We start from the raw sequence: 17,798 nt of genomic DNA, 5'->3' as shown, positions 1-17,798 counted from the left end.
ATCATGGTTTAACTTCACTAACAGGGCACCAGTGATCCAATCCATAAGCATAGACCCAAAGTTTATCTCTAGAGATGTTCCTGAATCTTAGCCCTTACCTCCAGATTTCCCACTCTAGATGGATTTCAGCTTGAGGATAAGAAAAATGAGAAAGAAGATAGATGACTCCAAACAATATCTTGAAGCACAAAATCAACTTCTCTTCAGAAATACTTGTTAGCTTCTGAAAGAAAGAAAGAAAGAAAGAAAGAAAGAAGTACATAGAAAAGAAAGAAAGAAAAGGAAAGGAAAGAAAATATTTGTTAACTTTCAATATCTCAATTATAGTTTAAAGGATGCTATTCTGTTTTGGTTAAGGGAAAGTACAGATCCATACATCAAGGTCAAACATATTAGAGTTAACTGCTTTATACTCTCTCCTACATCAGCACGCCAGCCAGATGAATGGGGGCTAAAGCTATGTTGAAATTAGAGTGAGCTCAAAATTATAAAAGCTCATCCACAGTTTTCACAATCTATAGATTCTCTTCTTCCATGTCACACCTACTCCATACACGGTCATTATCTCCTCCCGGTAGCATTCACTATCTTTTGTGCCATGTCTCCTTACCCAACTGGGATGCTAGGATGTTTAGTTCCCCTTTGTTCACTCATCATCAAAACTTCATTGTGCTCCTTTTATGGGCCTGGCAACATACTACAGGCTGGAAATATAAATTGAGCAAATCTGCCTGCTTCAATAGTGGTGGTCAAACATAGCTAAAGTGGTTGAACTAGCCCAGGACTGGCAAATAAGGAGAACAATTAGAAGCAGAAGCTTCAGTCAACATTCAAATCTTGAATCAGCCTGGTTATTTGACCTTGGGCAAATAATTTATGTCCTCTGTGCCAGTTTTTCCATCATGAAAAATATACAGTAATAGTTCCTAGGACATAAGGTAATATGAAGATTTTTTTTTAAGTGTACAAATTGATTATCTAGAACAATTTCTGACACATGATAGGTGCTCAGTAAATGTTGGTGTATCTTTTCTTGAAAAGCTGACTAGTAGTTATGCTGGCTGGGATTATTTAGATGCAGATGTAACACAGGAATGCAAAAGGTTTATTAAGGAGTAATATCTGTGAAAGGAAATGGAGAAGAAATAGGACTGAAGAGACGGAGCCATCCCTGCTAGCCTATCTAGTAGCTCTGGAGCACAGATTGCCCCTGATGAGAGTCCCAGATTGAGCAGAAATGGTTGGGCCCTTATGCCACAGCCCTGCTCAGGGATCGAAAAGGAGCCACCCACAGGAACACAATCTCAGCTCAAAAGCTGAGACAGATCCTGAAGGATCTAAAGGCCATTAACTAACCATACTTTTGGCAGTTAGGCAACTATTTTCTTTCCTAAAAGGAAACTTGAACAGGCATTTCCACATTGGCCACAGCAGTCACTCTCTAAGGTTCTGGCTCAAGGATTATGAGGAAATGCTGGAACTCAATGGGCAAAGAAGTGGAGACACCATGATTGATTAAGACATAAGCCATGGGTCTTGAACAAAGAGATTCCCAACATGCCAGGAATTTGCCCTGTCTCAAACACTCCTCCACCTCCAACAAACTCAATGTTTTACTCTTTCTGGAGTGGTTCTCTGAGACCCCCAAGACTGGAAGGAGGGTACTAACCCCAGAATGCCGGGGCTCCCTAAATAATACGGTATATACCATGCTTTTCTAAGGAAGGGGTAAGCTGCCAATGTCCACAACTTCAGATTTATAGAATCATAGATCATTGCTCAAGTCCCCATCCCCAGCTTGAGCTCTATGAGTCTTTCCCAGAACCTCATCCAAGGCCAAGAGTTTCTGAGTTGCCCAGACTGTCAGGCCAGGTCTGGAAGAATGACAGCTTCAGTTGAAGCACCACTAATTATTTATACCCCACCTTATTTCAAAATAGAGTTAAAGAATCTTCAAAAGCAGTATAACTAGGCTACTTCATCTAATAAAGACTTTTATCTAAATTAATGACGTGTTAGTGTAAGAAACTGACAAACTATAGACAGAGTACAACTGCAGGGAAAGTTTTTGCAGAAAAAAGACTTCAGATGAGAGGAAAACACTATCAGGGGACAAAATCAGAGTTATCAGCTCAAACAGGTAATGGATCATTTAGCATTAAAGTATTTTCTTGTTGTTTTGCAACTGTGCTTTCAGCAGGGAGGATCTGTGATTTAGTAATAGGGCTCATTTTTGCTGTCCATCGTATTTCATTTATAGGTAAGCGCAGTGAGGATCCAGGCTGTGATGGGTGTGTGTTCAGCTGCACCTGCCAGAGAGCAGGAAGGCTGAACAGCTGATGGCAATATCTAGTTCCAGCTCTCACCTGGTGGCAGCCACCTGCAGTGAGGTAAATCTCCTAGGAAGAAACTAAAAGTCTCAATTGCAATTTTAAAGTCTTAAACCTCCAAACTCCAAGTGCAGAAAGGAACTAAAACAACCCCTATGGTTGATACCTGAATTCCAAATTTCAAACGTGCTTAAATTTTTAAAGACATGTCTTTGTGAAGCATTCCTGGTGGTCATGAACAGTGCCTAGAATGGAGCTGCTTTCTCAGTCCCATAAATGCTTGCTAACTCTGCAAGAAGTAACAAGATAAAGCTATCCTCCATCCTTTAAGTTCATGAAGCAGATTTATCGAGTCTCAGGCTAACACCCCTCATCCACTATATGTTGATCCTAATGTCTTCCCTATGATCCCAAATTACGGAATCATCACTCTTCCCCCACTTACCCACCGCCCTCACTTCCCTAAACATGAGCAACTTCTCATTCCCTCTTGACACTTTAGGACACCTGCCCCTGACCTTTGTTCCGAACAGTCTGTAAAAACAGCTGAGCTTAATAGGGACACCCAACAAAATCCCTGATTTGAGCTTCCCACTCCACACCTCACACTTAAACTGCATTTAGACTGCAACTCAATATTAAGGCCAAGAACATAAGGGACCAAGAAGTGAACTTTGGGATAGTTTCAACTAGACTGCTAATGGGATTCCTCCAAAATGTCACAGCCATAGCCAGGGGCACCTTTCCCATTTCCAGGCAACAAAGCACCAGGGAATACTCTGTGACTCATCCTCAGCAGCTGGTTCAAGGGCACCTGAGCTCCACAGCCTGAACTGGTAGGGGTCTGTCTTCTTTCATTTATTTGACAGAGTTTTCTGAATAGTCAAGTACCAGGAAAAATAAAAATTGCAGTCATAGCTCTTAACCTTCTAAAGAAACACAAAGGCTACCTTTAGGCAAATTTCGATCTCAGGAAGTTGGACTTTTAGGGCTTTCCAAATGCATTTTTTGACAATCTTCTTGCTCTACAATGCTCCTAATGATCACACTCCAACTTTCCCCTAACATACACTCCCAGATCAGAAAATATCTACGAACATCTGGGGAGGCTGGTCTGACCCCACCATGGACTAGTTGTTCCCTTTTCTGTGGTCTTACTGGAACATACTGTAGCCCAAACTATATTACATTATTTCTGGTTATCCATATGTTTGTCTACCTTGATAGACTATAAGGTCCCTAAAGGCAGGAGTCAAGTACTATACGTCTTAACCTAGCACATATTAGCTGGCTGAATTGTAATTGATTTGCACTGAAGTATTAGAAGGAAATTATGAAAGAAAATATTTGTATGTTTGACTATATTAAAAATTTAGAGATTTTTTAAAATATGGATATTCTTCTACTCATATTTAAAAATGAGTAAATTAGATAAAGCCAACAATTCACCAAAGAAATACAAGTAAACAAATGAAAAAATGCTCAACATTACTAGTAGTTAAGAAAATCCAGTTGTAGTTTTTAGATTTACAAACTGCCAAATACAACACACAACTGCCAAATACAATACACACACACACACACAAACACTCCCCTTCTTTCAAGGTTTTTAATGTAAATTGCTAGCAGTAAAGGAGAGTCCTTGCCACCATAACTTTGTGTGTGTTTGTGTGTATTTTTGCCCATGTGTGAAAATATTGGCCCTTTAATTTGCATTTAAAATCAGTTGCTTTAAATATTTTGGTTGCAAGGTCTCAACAGTGAAGTCATAGAAGATACTGAAGGCACTCAGATTAGGTCCCACCCCTTCTCCCTGTTGTACCTCCAGGCTTTGCTGCTTCACTCAAGATACAAATGAGCACTCTGTACGAAATAAATGATTCCCGTGTCAAGTGTCAGCACCCTCAGACCTGGAAACTTTCATGACAAGAGTGTGCATTTAACCAAGCTCCAAGGAATTCCAATCATTATGCACAGACATAATGGGCAGTACCACAGAAGTGACCTTAGCCATTTCCCCAGTGTGTACTAATAACATGGAGCTGGTTTCCACCATAGTTCATCCTCACCCAGACCTGTGTTCTACAGAGGAAAAGCCAAGGCTTCAAAATCCCAAGAGGGATTTTCATTTCATTTTTTTTCACTTGTTTATTTGCATTTCTTTAGTGAATTGTTGGTTTCATCTAATTTACTCATTTTTAAATATGAGTAAAAGGATATCTATATCTATATCTATATCTCCATAATCCTACATCTAAGAATATGATAAGGAAAAAAATCAGAAATTCAGATAATTATAAATAATATGCTTGCAGTACTCCTTGTAATAGTGCATGTGGGGTTGGAGGTAGGGAAATGAAAACAGCTTGTCTAATCACAGGGTGATGTTTGTTAGATTAACCAAAGCTCATACACAACAATTGAAAATGAGTCATATAAGAATATTTAATGACATGAATGAAAGCTCATGATATAATGTTAGTGGAAAAATGCAGGAAAGTACAAAAATTATTTTTAAAAGAAGATGAGGATAGTCAGTAAAAAATAGTATACAAAAGTCACGTAAGATAAAGTCTGAGGTGATTAGCTGATATCAATTTGGCAACTAGGAAGTCAAATATACCTTCACAAAAGTATTTTTTTCTTAAGTAAGGGGGATGATGGTAACAGAGAAGGAGACCCCTAGGCTTGCCTTCTCCCACAAATACAACTAGATAACTATCAAATCATCCTAAATATCCCAGAAATCAACCTGAAGACTGGCAGAACAAACTCCACCAAAGGTAGAAAAGAGACAACACTGAAGAAGATACAAAGTGCAGAAATGCAGTTTGGGAGAGAAACAAATGGTGGCCACTGTGGTGGGATGGGAGCCACAGTCGTGGAGAAAGGCAATAAATAGACTAACACACAGGGAGTGCACAGGGAAAACAATTCTGCATAGCAATTGGCTTAGAAAGAGAGAAGATCCAAATTTCATGGGTTCCTATAACCAGCAGGGCTTAAAGCCTGAAGCTCTACAGATCAGCAGACTTGCCTCAGGGAGAGCCTGAAAGCACTGGGGCTGCTCTAGGAGAGAAGACAGGGCAAACAGTGATCTGAAGAGGACCTGGTGCACAGAGAGGGGAGATTATTCAGGAGTCCCAGAGAGACAGCATTCATGGAGACCCCTCTGCAAACAAATGAACTGGCAAACATCATTTCCCTTCCCTGTCCCTTAGCATAAGCATAAGACTACCTGCAGAAACTAGCACAGGATGAAAATGCTAACTACCTTGCTCATACCAACCCTACTCTCCATCCCTCATGCTCCAGTGGAATTTCCCATTCCATACTTGCCTTGGGGTTCCAGTGCAATGGGCCCCTTTCCCCCAGAAGACTGGCCCAAACGCCTGTCAACACCACTCCCACTAGGGAGTTTTGTGGAGCCTTGGTTCCAATGGCAATAGCAACAGGTCTCACTTCACAAGCAAACTAGAACACACCTAGTTAAAACACACCAGGGAAAAAACAGTGTCCACAACAGGTAAAGAAAGCTTCTGTAGACGACTGGCCCAAAGGATAAACCAGTCAGGACAAAACGGCAGAGCATAGGCAGCACACTGGAGATACACTCAGAAGTACCAGGTCCTGGGAACAAGAGGGTACTGCAGGGTACTATAGGACCTCTTCTTCATAAAGCCATTACTTTCAAGGACAGGAGATATAGCTGACTTTCCTAAATAGAGAAACAGGCACAGACACTTAGACAAAGTGAGAAGACAGAAATTTGTCCCAAATGAAGGAATTGGGCAGGGCCATAGCCAGAGATCAAAGCAAAACAGATGTAAGTAATATGGCTGATGGAGTATTTAAAATACTTACTGTACTTGAGATAATAGTGGAAGACATAAGTGAGACCCTAAACATAGACATAAAAGAGAACATATCACAGATGAAGAATGCTGTAGGTTTGATTAGAAACACTCTTGTTGCAATGAAAGAGAAATGAATTAATAACCTACAAAACAGAGTAAAGTAATGGAAAGTAATCAAGAAGAACAAAAGAGAGAAAGAATTATGCCAAATGAGAATAGACTTAGGGAACTCAGTGACTCCATCAAAAGTAGTAACATTTGCATTATAGGAGTCCCAGAAGAAGAAAAGAGAAAATGGGGCAAAAGATTTATTTGAAGAAATAATAGCTGAAAATTTCCCTAATCTAGGAAAGGAAACAGGTGTCCAGATTCCAGAGTCAGAGAACCCACAACAAAATCAACAAAAGCAGATCTACACCAAGACATATTATAATTAAAATGGTAAAATATAGTGATAAAGAAAAAAATTTAAAAGCCATAAGATAAAAGAAGACTGTTACATGCAAAGGGAAACTCTATAAGGCTATTAGGGGATTTTTCAACAGAAACTTTCTAAGCCACAAGAGAGTGGCATAATATAGTCAAAGTGCTAAATGGGAAAAGTCTGCAGCCAAGAATACCCTATCCAGCAAGGCTATCATTCTGAATAGAAAGAGAGACAGTTTTCCAAACAAACAAAAACAAAAGGAATTCATGACCACTAAATCAGCCCTGCAAGAAATATTATAGGGAAGTTTTTTTAATGGAAAAGAAAGACCAAAAATGACAGTATGGAGGTGGGAAACACAAAAGCAGTAAAAATTAATTTTTTTTGTAAAATATCAGTTGAGGAACTCACAAAATAAAAGGATATAAAATATGACAACACATACTTAACATATGGGGAGGAGAGGAACAAAGGATGGGTTAAAACTTAAACAGTATCAGTTTAATATAGACTGCTATATGTGGAAGATGTTATATACAAATCTAATTGTAAACCACAAATCAAAAACCACTAACAAATATTCAAAAAATAAAGAGAAAGAAATCCAAATATATCACTAAAGGAAACCAGCAAATCATGAAAGAGAGAAAGGGAAGAAAGAATTAGAGAAAATTTTCAGAAACAACCACAAGTAATAAAATGGCAATAAATACATATTTGTCAATGATTACTTTGAATGTAAATGGACTAAACAGTTCAATTAAAAGACAAAGGGTGACATAATAGCTAGAAAGAAAAAAAAAAGACCCATTCTCTTGCCACTAACAAGAGGGTCATTTTACACATAAAGACACCTGCGGATCAAAAATGAGGGGATAAAGAAACACTTATCATGCAAATAAATGTCAAAAGACAGAGCAGCAATACTTTCATCAGACAAAATAGACTTTAAAACAAAGTCTGTAACAAGCCACAAAGAATGATACTACATAATAATAAAGGGGACAAACCAACATGAAGATATAACAATTGTAAATATTTATGCACCCAACATGGAAGCATCCAAATACATAAAGCAGTTAGTAGCAAATATAAAGGAACTCTCTATAATAATAAAATAATAGTAGGGGACTTTACCACCACACTTATATCTGTGGATCGATCATCCAAACAAACAAACAAACAAACAAAAAAAAACAAGGAAACAATGGCTTTGAATCACACCAGATGGATTTAGCAGATATATTCAGAACATTCTGTCCTAAAACAGCCGAATGCACGTTCTTTTCAAGTGCTCATGGAACATTCTTCAGAATAGATCACATATTAGGCCACAAAACAAGCCTCAGCAAATTAAAAAGGACTGATGTCATACCATGCATCTTTTCTGACTACAGCACTATGAAACTAGAAGTCAATCACAAGAGAAAGAAAATCTGGAAAAATCACAAACACATGGAGGTTAAATTACATTCAATAAAACAATGAGTGGGTCAACAGGAAATCAAGGAAGAAATTAAAAAGTACAGGGAAACAAATGAAAATGAAAACACAACAGTACAAACTCTTTGGAATGCATCAAAAGTGATTCTAAAAGGGAAATTTATAGCAATGCAGGTCTAGCTCAAGAGGAAAGAAAAATCTCAAATAAACAATTTAATTTACACCTAAAGGAGCTAGAAAAAAACAAAAAATGAAACCTAAAATCAGAAGAAGGAAGGAAATAATAAAGATTAGAACAGAAATAAATGATAAGAAACTCAAAAAATAATGAAATAGATCAATGAAACAAGGAGCTCAATCTTTGGAAAAAAGCAATAAAATTGATAAACCTCTAACCAAACATATCAAGAAAGAAAGAGGAAGGAATTGAATAAATAAAATCACAAATGAGCTGATAATTAACAACCAATACCACAGAAATACAAACAATTATTAGAGAATATTATGAAAAAACTATATGCCAACAAATGGCACAACCTAGAAGAAATGGATACATTCTTATCAACACAACTTACCAAATCTGAATCAGGAAAAAGAGGAAAATTTGAATAGACTGATAACAAGCAGAGAAACTGAATAAGTAATCAATAAACTCCCAATAGTCCAGGGCTAGATGGCTTTACAGCCATCCACAAAACATTTAAAATGAGTTAATATCCATTATTCTCAAACTAATTCCAAAAAAAAAAAAGAAAGGAAAACTTCCAAATTCATCCTATGAGGCCAACATTACCCTGACACAAAAACCAGATAAAGACAAGAAACATGAAAAAAGAGAACTACAGGCCAATATCTCTTATGAACATTGATGCAAAAATCCTCAACAAAATACTAACAAACTGAATCCATCAATATATTTAAAAAGTCATTCACCATGGTCAAGTGGGATTTATTCCTAGGCTGCAAAGGTAGTTCAATATTATCAAATCAATCAACATGACATATTATGTCAGTAAGAGAAAGAAGAACCATATGAGCATTCCAATCAACATAGAAAAACTATTTGACAAAGTATAACATCCACTCATGATAAAGACCCTCAACAAAGTAGGGCTAGAGGGAACATACCTCAACATAATAAAGTCCATATATGAAAAACCCACAGCTAACATCATTCTTAATGGGGGAAAACTGAGAGCTTTTCTATTAAGGTCAGGAATAGGACAAAGATGTCCCCCTCTCAACTTTTATTTAACATAGTACTGAAAGTTGTAGCCATGGCAATCAGACAACAACAACAATAAAAAATAAATAAAAGGTATCCAAATTGGTAAAGAAGAAGCAAAACTTTCACTATTTGCAAAGGACATGATGACGTGATACTATATATAGAAAACCTGAAAGATTCCACCAACAAACTACTAGAACTGGTAAAGGAACTCAGTAAAGTCACAGGATACAAGATCAATGTATAGAAATCTATTGTATTCCTATACACCAATAATAAACTAGCAGAAAGAAAAATTAAGAATTTACAACTGCACCAAAAATAATAAATTACTAGGAATAAAACTAAAGAGGCGGAAACACCTGTAACCTGAATATTATAAAACACTGATAAAACAAATTGAAGATAACACAAAGAAATGGAAAAACATTCCATGCTCATGGATTGGAAGAATAAATATTGTTAAAATGTCCATACTACCAAAAGAAATCTACAGATTCAATGCAATCCCTATCAAAATAGCAACAGTATTTTTCAGAGAACTAGAACAAACAACCCTGAAATTTGTAATGGATCACAAAAGATCCCAAATAGCCAAAGCAACTTTGAAAAAGAAAAGTAAAGCTGGAGGCATCACAATTCCAGGCTTCAAGTTATATTACAAAGCTGTAGTGAGCAAAACAGTATGGTACTAGCACAAAAATAAGTACATAGGTCAATGAAGCAGGATAGAAAACCCAGAAATAAACCCACAATTATATGGTCAATTAATCTTTGACAGAACAGGAGAGAATATGCAATGAGAAAAAGACAGTCTCTTCAACAAAACTGGACCACTTTCTTACCTCATATACAAAAATAAATTAAAAATGGATTAAGGATCTAAATATGAGATCTGAAACCATAAAAGTTCTAGGAGGGAGCAAGGGTAGTAACTTCTCTGACATCAGCCATAGCAACTTTTTTCTAGATATGTCCTCTGAGGCAAGGGAAACAAAAGTAAAAAGGGCCGAGAATTGCATTATCTACTATCCCATTCAGACACTGGTAGAGACAATAGCTTCTGGTTACCCTGACTCTGTGAGGGCAGAACACCAATCCAACCATGAGTAGGGCCTGTGGCACTTGCCATCAATAAAAGCAAATTCAACCTTATAAACAATATTGTAAATTCAGTGACTTACAGCAACACAGATTTATTATCTTATAATTCTAGAGATCAGAAGTCCAAAATGGTTAAAATCAAAGTGTTGGCAGAGCTGCACTCCTTCTGGAGGCTGAAGGGAGAAACCCTTCCCCTGACTTTTCCAGCTTCTAAGAGCACCTGCTTTCTTTGGCTTGTGCACCACCCCCCTTCCAGCTGTAACATCACTCTAACCACTGCTTCCATCACCATATTTTCTCTCCTTCTGTTGTCACAGAGTCTCCCCTATTATGATCCTCGTGCCTTTCCCTTTTGTATGGACCTAGATGATTACATTGGACCTATTCAAATAATCCATAATAGTCTTCCCATCTAAAGATCCTTAATCACACCTTCAAAGTCCCTTACCATATAAGGTAAGAGAGCCGGCCAAGGGAATTAGGATGTGGAGAATTGGGGTGGGTGGGGAGGCATTATTAGCCTACCATAGTAATTATGCAGCCTCAGAGATCATTTCCAACCCTAACTCCATACAGTCAATTTCTACAGTCTCAAGTAACAGAAATAATATCTCTTCCTGGGCACAAAAAAAGACTATGTTTGTCAACCTCTTTGCAGGTAGATTGGAGCCAATGAAGGACTCAGAGTAATAGGATGTATTCAGAAGGTAAGTAAGCCCTATTTTTCAACATGTGGTCTGCAGGGTAGCAGTATCGCTACCACACTGAAACTTTCTAGAAATACAGAACTCCAGGTTCTACCTGCAATCTCCTGAGTCAGAATCCTCATTTTAACAAGATCCCATGTGATTCTAACGCACGTTAAAGTTCAGGGAGAACTGATCAGGCCACTTCCGACCCTGGCACTGAGAAATACTATTCAAAATCCAATCCTTCAGCTCTCTTCTTCTACTACAGTGACCTCAGAGACCAAAAGCTCCAAGTAGCAAAAGCAATTATACAGAAGCCATTCAACCCACAAGATACTGTGACATAAGCAAAAAGGAAACTTCTGAGTTAAGGCACCAAGATTTTGGAGATTGCCTATTGCAGCAGATACTGTTAATTATTCTGATTCTCAGCAAGATATTTATTTATCTGAGCTAGCTTGGGTAGATTTCTGTTTTACACAACCAAACAAGCTTTGCCCACAATGATTCTCAAACTAGTGTGTATCAGAATTACCTGGAGGGCTTCTTAAAATATGTACTAAAAATTTAGTAGGTCAAGGGTGAGGCAAAATAATTTGCATTTCTACTAAGTTCCCAGATGAGGCCGATGCTGCTGGCCCTGAGACCACAATTTGACTGTTATTTACTCTCTATCACTATACAGTTCAACTCAGACAATATAGACCAGGAGTCTGCAAACCACAACCAATCGGCCAGATCTGACCCACTGCCAGTTTTCACAAATAAAGTTTCATTGGAACTTTGGGACATAGCTACACCTATTCATTTATGTGCCATCTGTGGACATTCCTCACTATAAAGGCAGAGTCAATAATAAGTAGAGACCATGTGACCTGCTGCTATGGACTGAATGCTTGTGGATTCGTTTAGGGCTTATCTACTAAACTGGTTAGCTGGCACTTACACTAGTTTCTATATCAATTCATTTGGTGAAACCTAATCTCCAATGTGATGGTGTTAGGAGGTTGGGCTTTTGGTTGGTGCGCCAGTCATGAGGGTGGGATTATGTGCTTTTATAAAAGGGACCCCACAGAGCTTCCTACCCTGTCCATCATGTGAGGACACAATGAGAAGATGGCCATCTGTGAACAAAGTAGCAAGTTCTCAACAGAAACTGAATCTGCCAAAGCCTTTGTCTTAGGCCACTAGCTTCCAGAACTATGAGAAATAAATTTCTATTGTTTATAAGCTTAGTCTTTCATAATTGATACAGCAGTCCAAATGTACTAAGATACACACAAAACCTAAAATATTGACTATCTGGCTCTTTATAAAAAAAGTTTGCCAACCTCAGATACAGACTACAATAGAGTTATGATTTCCCAATGTAATTCTACCGAATACTGAATAGAGTATACAGAATTCTGACTTACTTGGTATATTCATTGATTATTCTCTAGTATATTCATTGATTATTCTCTACTTCTATTATGCCTTTTTCCACGTTGGCAACAACCACAAGAAAATTCTTTAAGAACTGGTATTTACTATTTCTATTACGTCCCTAGTAAGAGTCATTTATTATCAAGTACAAGTCTCTCCAGTATGAAACTGGAAATATTCTTGGGGAGCAATAAAGATTTTCAAAGAACTTCTTGTGTGAAAGCTGGAGTTGCTTTAGCATACCTGAGAGAGTACAGAGGCAAAAGGGAGGTTGCATGAACAAAAATCAGGCAGTTTCCCGATGTTACGAACACATTCTTAATCACCTCATGGCCTATCTGCTTGAGTTACAAATCAAAATGGGCTTTTATGTCTTTCATCATGCTGGGGTCAACTTATTTTATTAAAATTAAGCTGCCTGACATCTTCTAGAATGGTACACAAGACTATAATATATGCTCTCCACCCATTTCAAAAGCCCTATGACCCATTTTTTTTTTTAAATCCTTAAATGTGCCAACCCACACAAAAGCAGTGTCTTTTTTTTTTTTCTTTTAAACTGTTCTTTCAGGCTGTGCCTTTTAAAATAGTAGTGTCTGCAGAAATGTCACATCAAAAGAAATTGCTCAGAGGTAGAAGTACCTAACTGAAACTGCTTTTATTAGTATATTGAAGGAAATTTGCTGGTCTGAGAATGGAAAAAGGAGTGAAACTGAATAAAAATATTATGATGCCAAAAAGGGAGGTTTTCTTTTCCTTTCTTTCCCTCTTTCCTTCCTTCCTTCTTTCTGTCTCTCTCTTCCCCCTCCCTCCTTCCTTTCCTTTCTTTTTCTTCCTTTCTTTCTCTCTCCCTGCCTTCTTCCTTCCTCTCCTTCTTTCTTTCTTCTATAAAAAAATCCCACCTCATAATTTAAAAGCTAAATAAGAAGATTTTCTATTGACTACAGCTGGTTTCTTTCTGTTTCTTTTTTTTTTTTTTTTCCTAATAATAAGCTTTTCAGAGTTTCCCCAGAATTCTGATCCCCAAACGAAGCTTAGGGCTAATCCACTATGTTGGTTAGTTGGCACATACAGTGGTCTCTATATAAAATCTCAGTCTCTGCTGTACACTTGCCAACTCTGTCAAAATCCAACATTCCCCCATTTAGGGCTATGCACACCAGAGCTCTTAGTAGGACCTGTGCTTTCATTTTTCTCTGGGCTTTGCACAGACACTTCCTTTTGAAATAAGTTCAGTGCTCTGTTTTAATAAATCCTCACTCAACTACTTATGATTCACCATATGTCCAGATTTTGAAGACCCTTAGCACCCTCCCTTTTCTCAGGGAGAAGCCTAACACCACCACCACCACCACCACCCTGCTCCCCATCCACCAAGTGTTCACAATTCTTTGTTTGTTTGTTTTTAAATAAATATTTTATTTATTTATTTGATAGAGGTCTCAAGTAGGTGGAGAGACAGGCAGAGAGAGAGAGAGAGGAGTAAGCAGGCTCCCCGCAGAGCAGAGAGCCCAATACAGGGCTCGATCCCAGGATCCTGGGATCATGACCTGAGCCGAAGGCAGAGGCTTTAACCCACTGAGCCACCCAAGTGCCCCACGTTCACAATTCTTTAGAACATTTACAAAGAGATGCCTCACATGCCCACGGACCAGTTATCCAGTCTCATTCTTTACCCCATGTCTGCCATGTTTCCTCTCACACTCGGGATCTCCCTAAGAAAGAAAGTAGTCCCCACTGCGGATAATGCCAACCATAGGAATGACAAAGTTCACACCATGGATGTTGCTGAAACCACTAATATGAAAAAGGGGGACACTGGTTTTCCTGTTGAGATAGGAAAATCTTCTCTGACTCTATGCTACACTTTGTCACTTGGGTCCTGAAGAAAACATTTCTTTCATCTTCCTAGAGCAAGTCCCCAAACAAGAACTGACACGCTTTTCTCCAACAACACGCAACGCTTCTTCCTCCAACAACATAAAACGATTCTTCCTCCTTAGGTTAGTCTAAATCTACTCATTTGAAGATATATTTCCCCAAGTTCCCATTAAACCAACATGGCATTTTCCTTCTAATTGATGCCCCAGTCACAACTTCACAAACACATCCATTTTATAAGAGAAGTTCAGCCTTATGTAACACCTTCTCCTATCACCCACAGCAGTGGGAAGACATAAAGGTGAATGATTATTAGCAAACATCTTATTAGTCTCTCAGGAATACCCATAGAGAGTCACCTAAGTATCTCTTCACTTTTCCTGATCACTTTCATCTAGCCTGACCCAGCTTCAGATGGATACTTGGGCATCTTCTGTCTCCTGATCTCCCTCTTGCTTCTCTTTGCTACTCTCCTACCCCTGGCCTGCTGCTGTCTCCCAGATCAAGGGCATACATACATACCTTTCCTTCCCACTCCTCGATAGTTGTGTCTTAAATTTTTCAAATCCTTCATAGCCAAGCAACTATAGTCAAACATTCCTTCCTTACTTCTAGTAACATCACATTGATGCACTGTGTCAAAACTTCCCTTGCTACTAGTGCAGAGAAGGAAAAAGAATAAAGGAAACGAAGAAATCTTTCATATCACCTGCATTTTTGTCTAAGTTTCTCCACCAAAGATGATTAAAATCTCCATCGTTTAGATGACAAAAAAAGCAGTTTTTAAATGGCAATTTCCCCATGTTGGTATTTCCAAGATCTTAACACCAAAACTCATTCCTGGGTTCATCTCAAGGTACAACAGTCTTTCCTTGCCTTCCAGACTCTATAAAACCCAGTTATTCTAAAAACAAAATCAAAAACAAAAAATGAAAACCTAGTTATCCTAATAATTCTTTGTTAGTTATCCTAAGCATTTGGCCAAAGAATTGGAGCTCTAACTTGAGATAATGGCTTTGACCATACATATCAGTGAAATTCATTTAGCTTCAAATAGTGGAGGCCCAAAATAGTAGTGGCCTAAACAAGACAGAAATTATTTTCCCTTTCATGTAAAATTCTAAAACTATGTAGATTGAATCTGGACTGGCAGCTTTACTTTGAAAAGTCCTCCGGAACTCAGTTGCTTTCCAGGTCATTCATGACCAGCTTAGCCTTCACCCTCCTAGCCCAAAATGACACATCCACATTATAAAGGCAGAGTGAAGGATGAATGGAAAAGAAGAAAAAAGGGCAAAAGTTATTTGCCACCTGTCTCCTGAAGTTCCTGAAAGCTGTCACCCAACATTTTAATCACAACTCTTTGTTTAAAACATGGCCATTCCTGGCCGTGAGCGAGATAGGGATATTTTACCCTTTGTTCTGCACAGCCATGTGCCCAGCTAAAAATCTACTGCTGTGGGAGAATGGAGAAAGAATGAACATCAGGAAACAACTAGCAGTCTCTCTCACATTGTGCTCCTGAAACCATTACCTTTTTCTGGGCTAATAATAAACTCTGGAGTTACCTAAAATAGAATTCTTTAAATTCCATACTCTTCTAACAAGTTGAGGTAAAAGCCAAAATTCTAGCATTTGATGTTAACTGTCAGCAAGTCACTGCTATGGTTTAAGTCTCTGCCTTACCTTAAAAGACAGTTCTAAAAATCGATGGGGAATAAACAGAGGTGATAAAGGTGAAAGTATTTTTTTGAAATATGACATAAATAACTCTTGAGACAAAATATAGCAATGAATTATCTTTTATCTCCTTTAAACATATATGTCTCTTATTCAAATTCTCTCCATTCTCCTTCTAGGTTTCTTAATAAAATGTGATGGGTAGATGCCAAGACAGCAAAAGACCAGAAAAAAAAGTACGTGGTCTGAGATTAGGTGATTCAAATAGGGTCGCTGGTTTATCAGACAAAGAAAAGGAAATCCTCTGGAAATTGCCAATATTTATAAAGAATCACACAATCAACCTGGTCTCTCTAACCTTCTTCCTATATTTAATTATTATTAGATATGGGATTAGGTCTTCATAACAGGAGTTATTATTCTTCAGGCAAAATTAAAGTTCTAGCAACTCTGTTTTGCAGAGGAAGCTACCCTGGATATTTAGGACAAAAAGAACTAAAAGATCAGCTCTTGTAACTTTCTGAGTATTTGGTTTTGCTACCACTACTGCTGCTTCTGCTGTTGTTTGTTCAAATGCACTGGAAAGATGGAATGGCTGGAAATCACCTAATAATGCTAAACTGCTTCAATGGAGGGAATAAATCCAAAGGGAGCTTTATTAAAAGTAACTTGTATAGATGCTATGATTTTGCCACACTCTTCTAGAAGAACAGAGAGAACACAGAGTGAGCAGGAGGTGTGGTGAGGATTGAAAGCTTTGGAAATGCAAAGAAAATAATGTTCGAACAGGTTCCAGGCTTTGGTTGTACTTTTCTTCCTCTCCCTGTGGTTTGGCATCATACAGAGTCAAGCAGACTACTGACATGCCCTTCAGGTAACCTGGGAGAGGCTTCTTACTCAGAAGAGACTGGGTTACGGTGCAGTAACAAAAGAACCTCAAATTCTCAATGACTTAACAGTAAAGGTTAATTTCTTTCCCATGCCTATATCTAACATGAGTCACAGGAGTCTGTTCTCTACACATTCACCCAAGGACATAGGCTGTAGGAGTCCCTGCCACCTTACAGCTGTACCACCTGGAAGATGGAGGCTCTACAGTAACCACATAAAGGACAGAGAGCATCAGAAGTCATGTAAGAAGTTTCTATTGCCTCAGCCCAAAATAATACACTACACTTGTATTCATAATCCACTGGCCAGAATTAGCCACATGTTCTCAGTCTAAATACAGGAAACCAGATAATTTGGTAATGGAATATTTGGTGATTTGTCTATGCACAGTGATGGCTGAATTATCTAAGAATAAGTTTCCTGCCTCATTTTCACTTCATGTTTTCTGAGAATGACAAGTTTTATTTTGAGAAACTTTCTTCTTTTGAAGAAGGTAAGACAATATCTTGGTCTTCCAGCACATTCACTTTACACACACAGCAAAGGAATAAAAATTCATTCTAAAGGGCACAGAGGTACACATGTATTTATTCTAAAATAAGCGGAATTGTGTTGCAATGACAGTGGCTGATAGAATATTGTAGTAGAGAAAAGCACAGGCGCTAGAAACAGATGCTTGAGTTGGACTTTTAGCTTTCTCATTTACCAGCTACCTGGACTTGGTAAATATATTTGAACTCTCTATGTCACAGTATCCTCATCTCCAAAGTGGAGATGATTATAGTACTTATGTTATGGTTCCTGTGATGGTTAACTCAATTAAAATCGTGCATACAAAATACT

This window comes from Mustela nigripes, chromosome 1 (assembly GCF_022355385.1).
Source record: "Mustela nigripes isolate SB6536 chromosome 1, MUSNIG.SB6536, whole genome shotgun sequence".
Lineage (NCBI taxonomy): Eukaryota > Metazoa > Chordata > Mammalia > Carnivora > Mustelidae > Mustela > Mustela nigripes.
The sequence above is the reverse complement of the archived record's forward strand: the minus strand, read 5'-3'. Positions refer to the sequence as shown.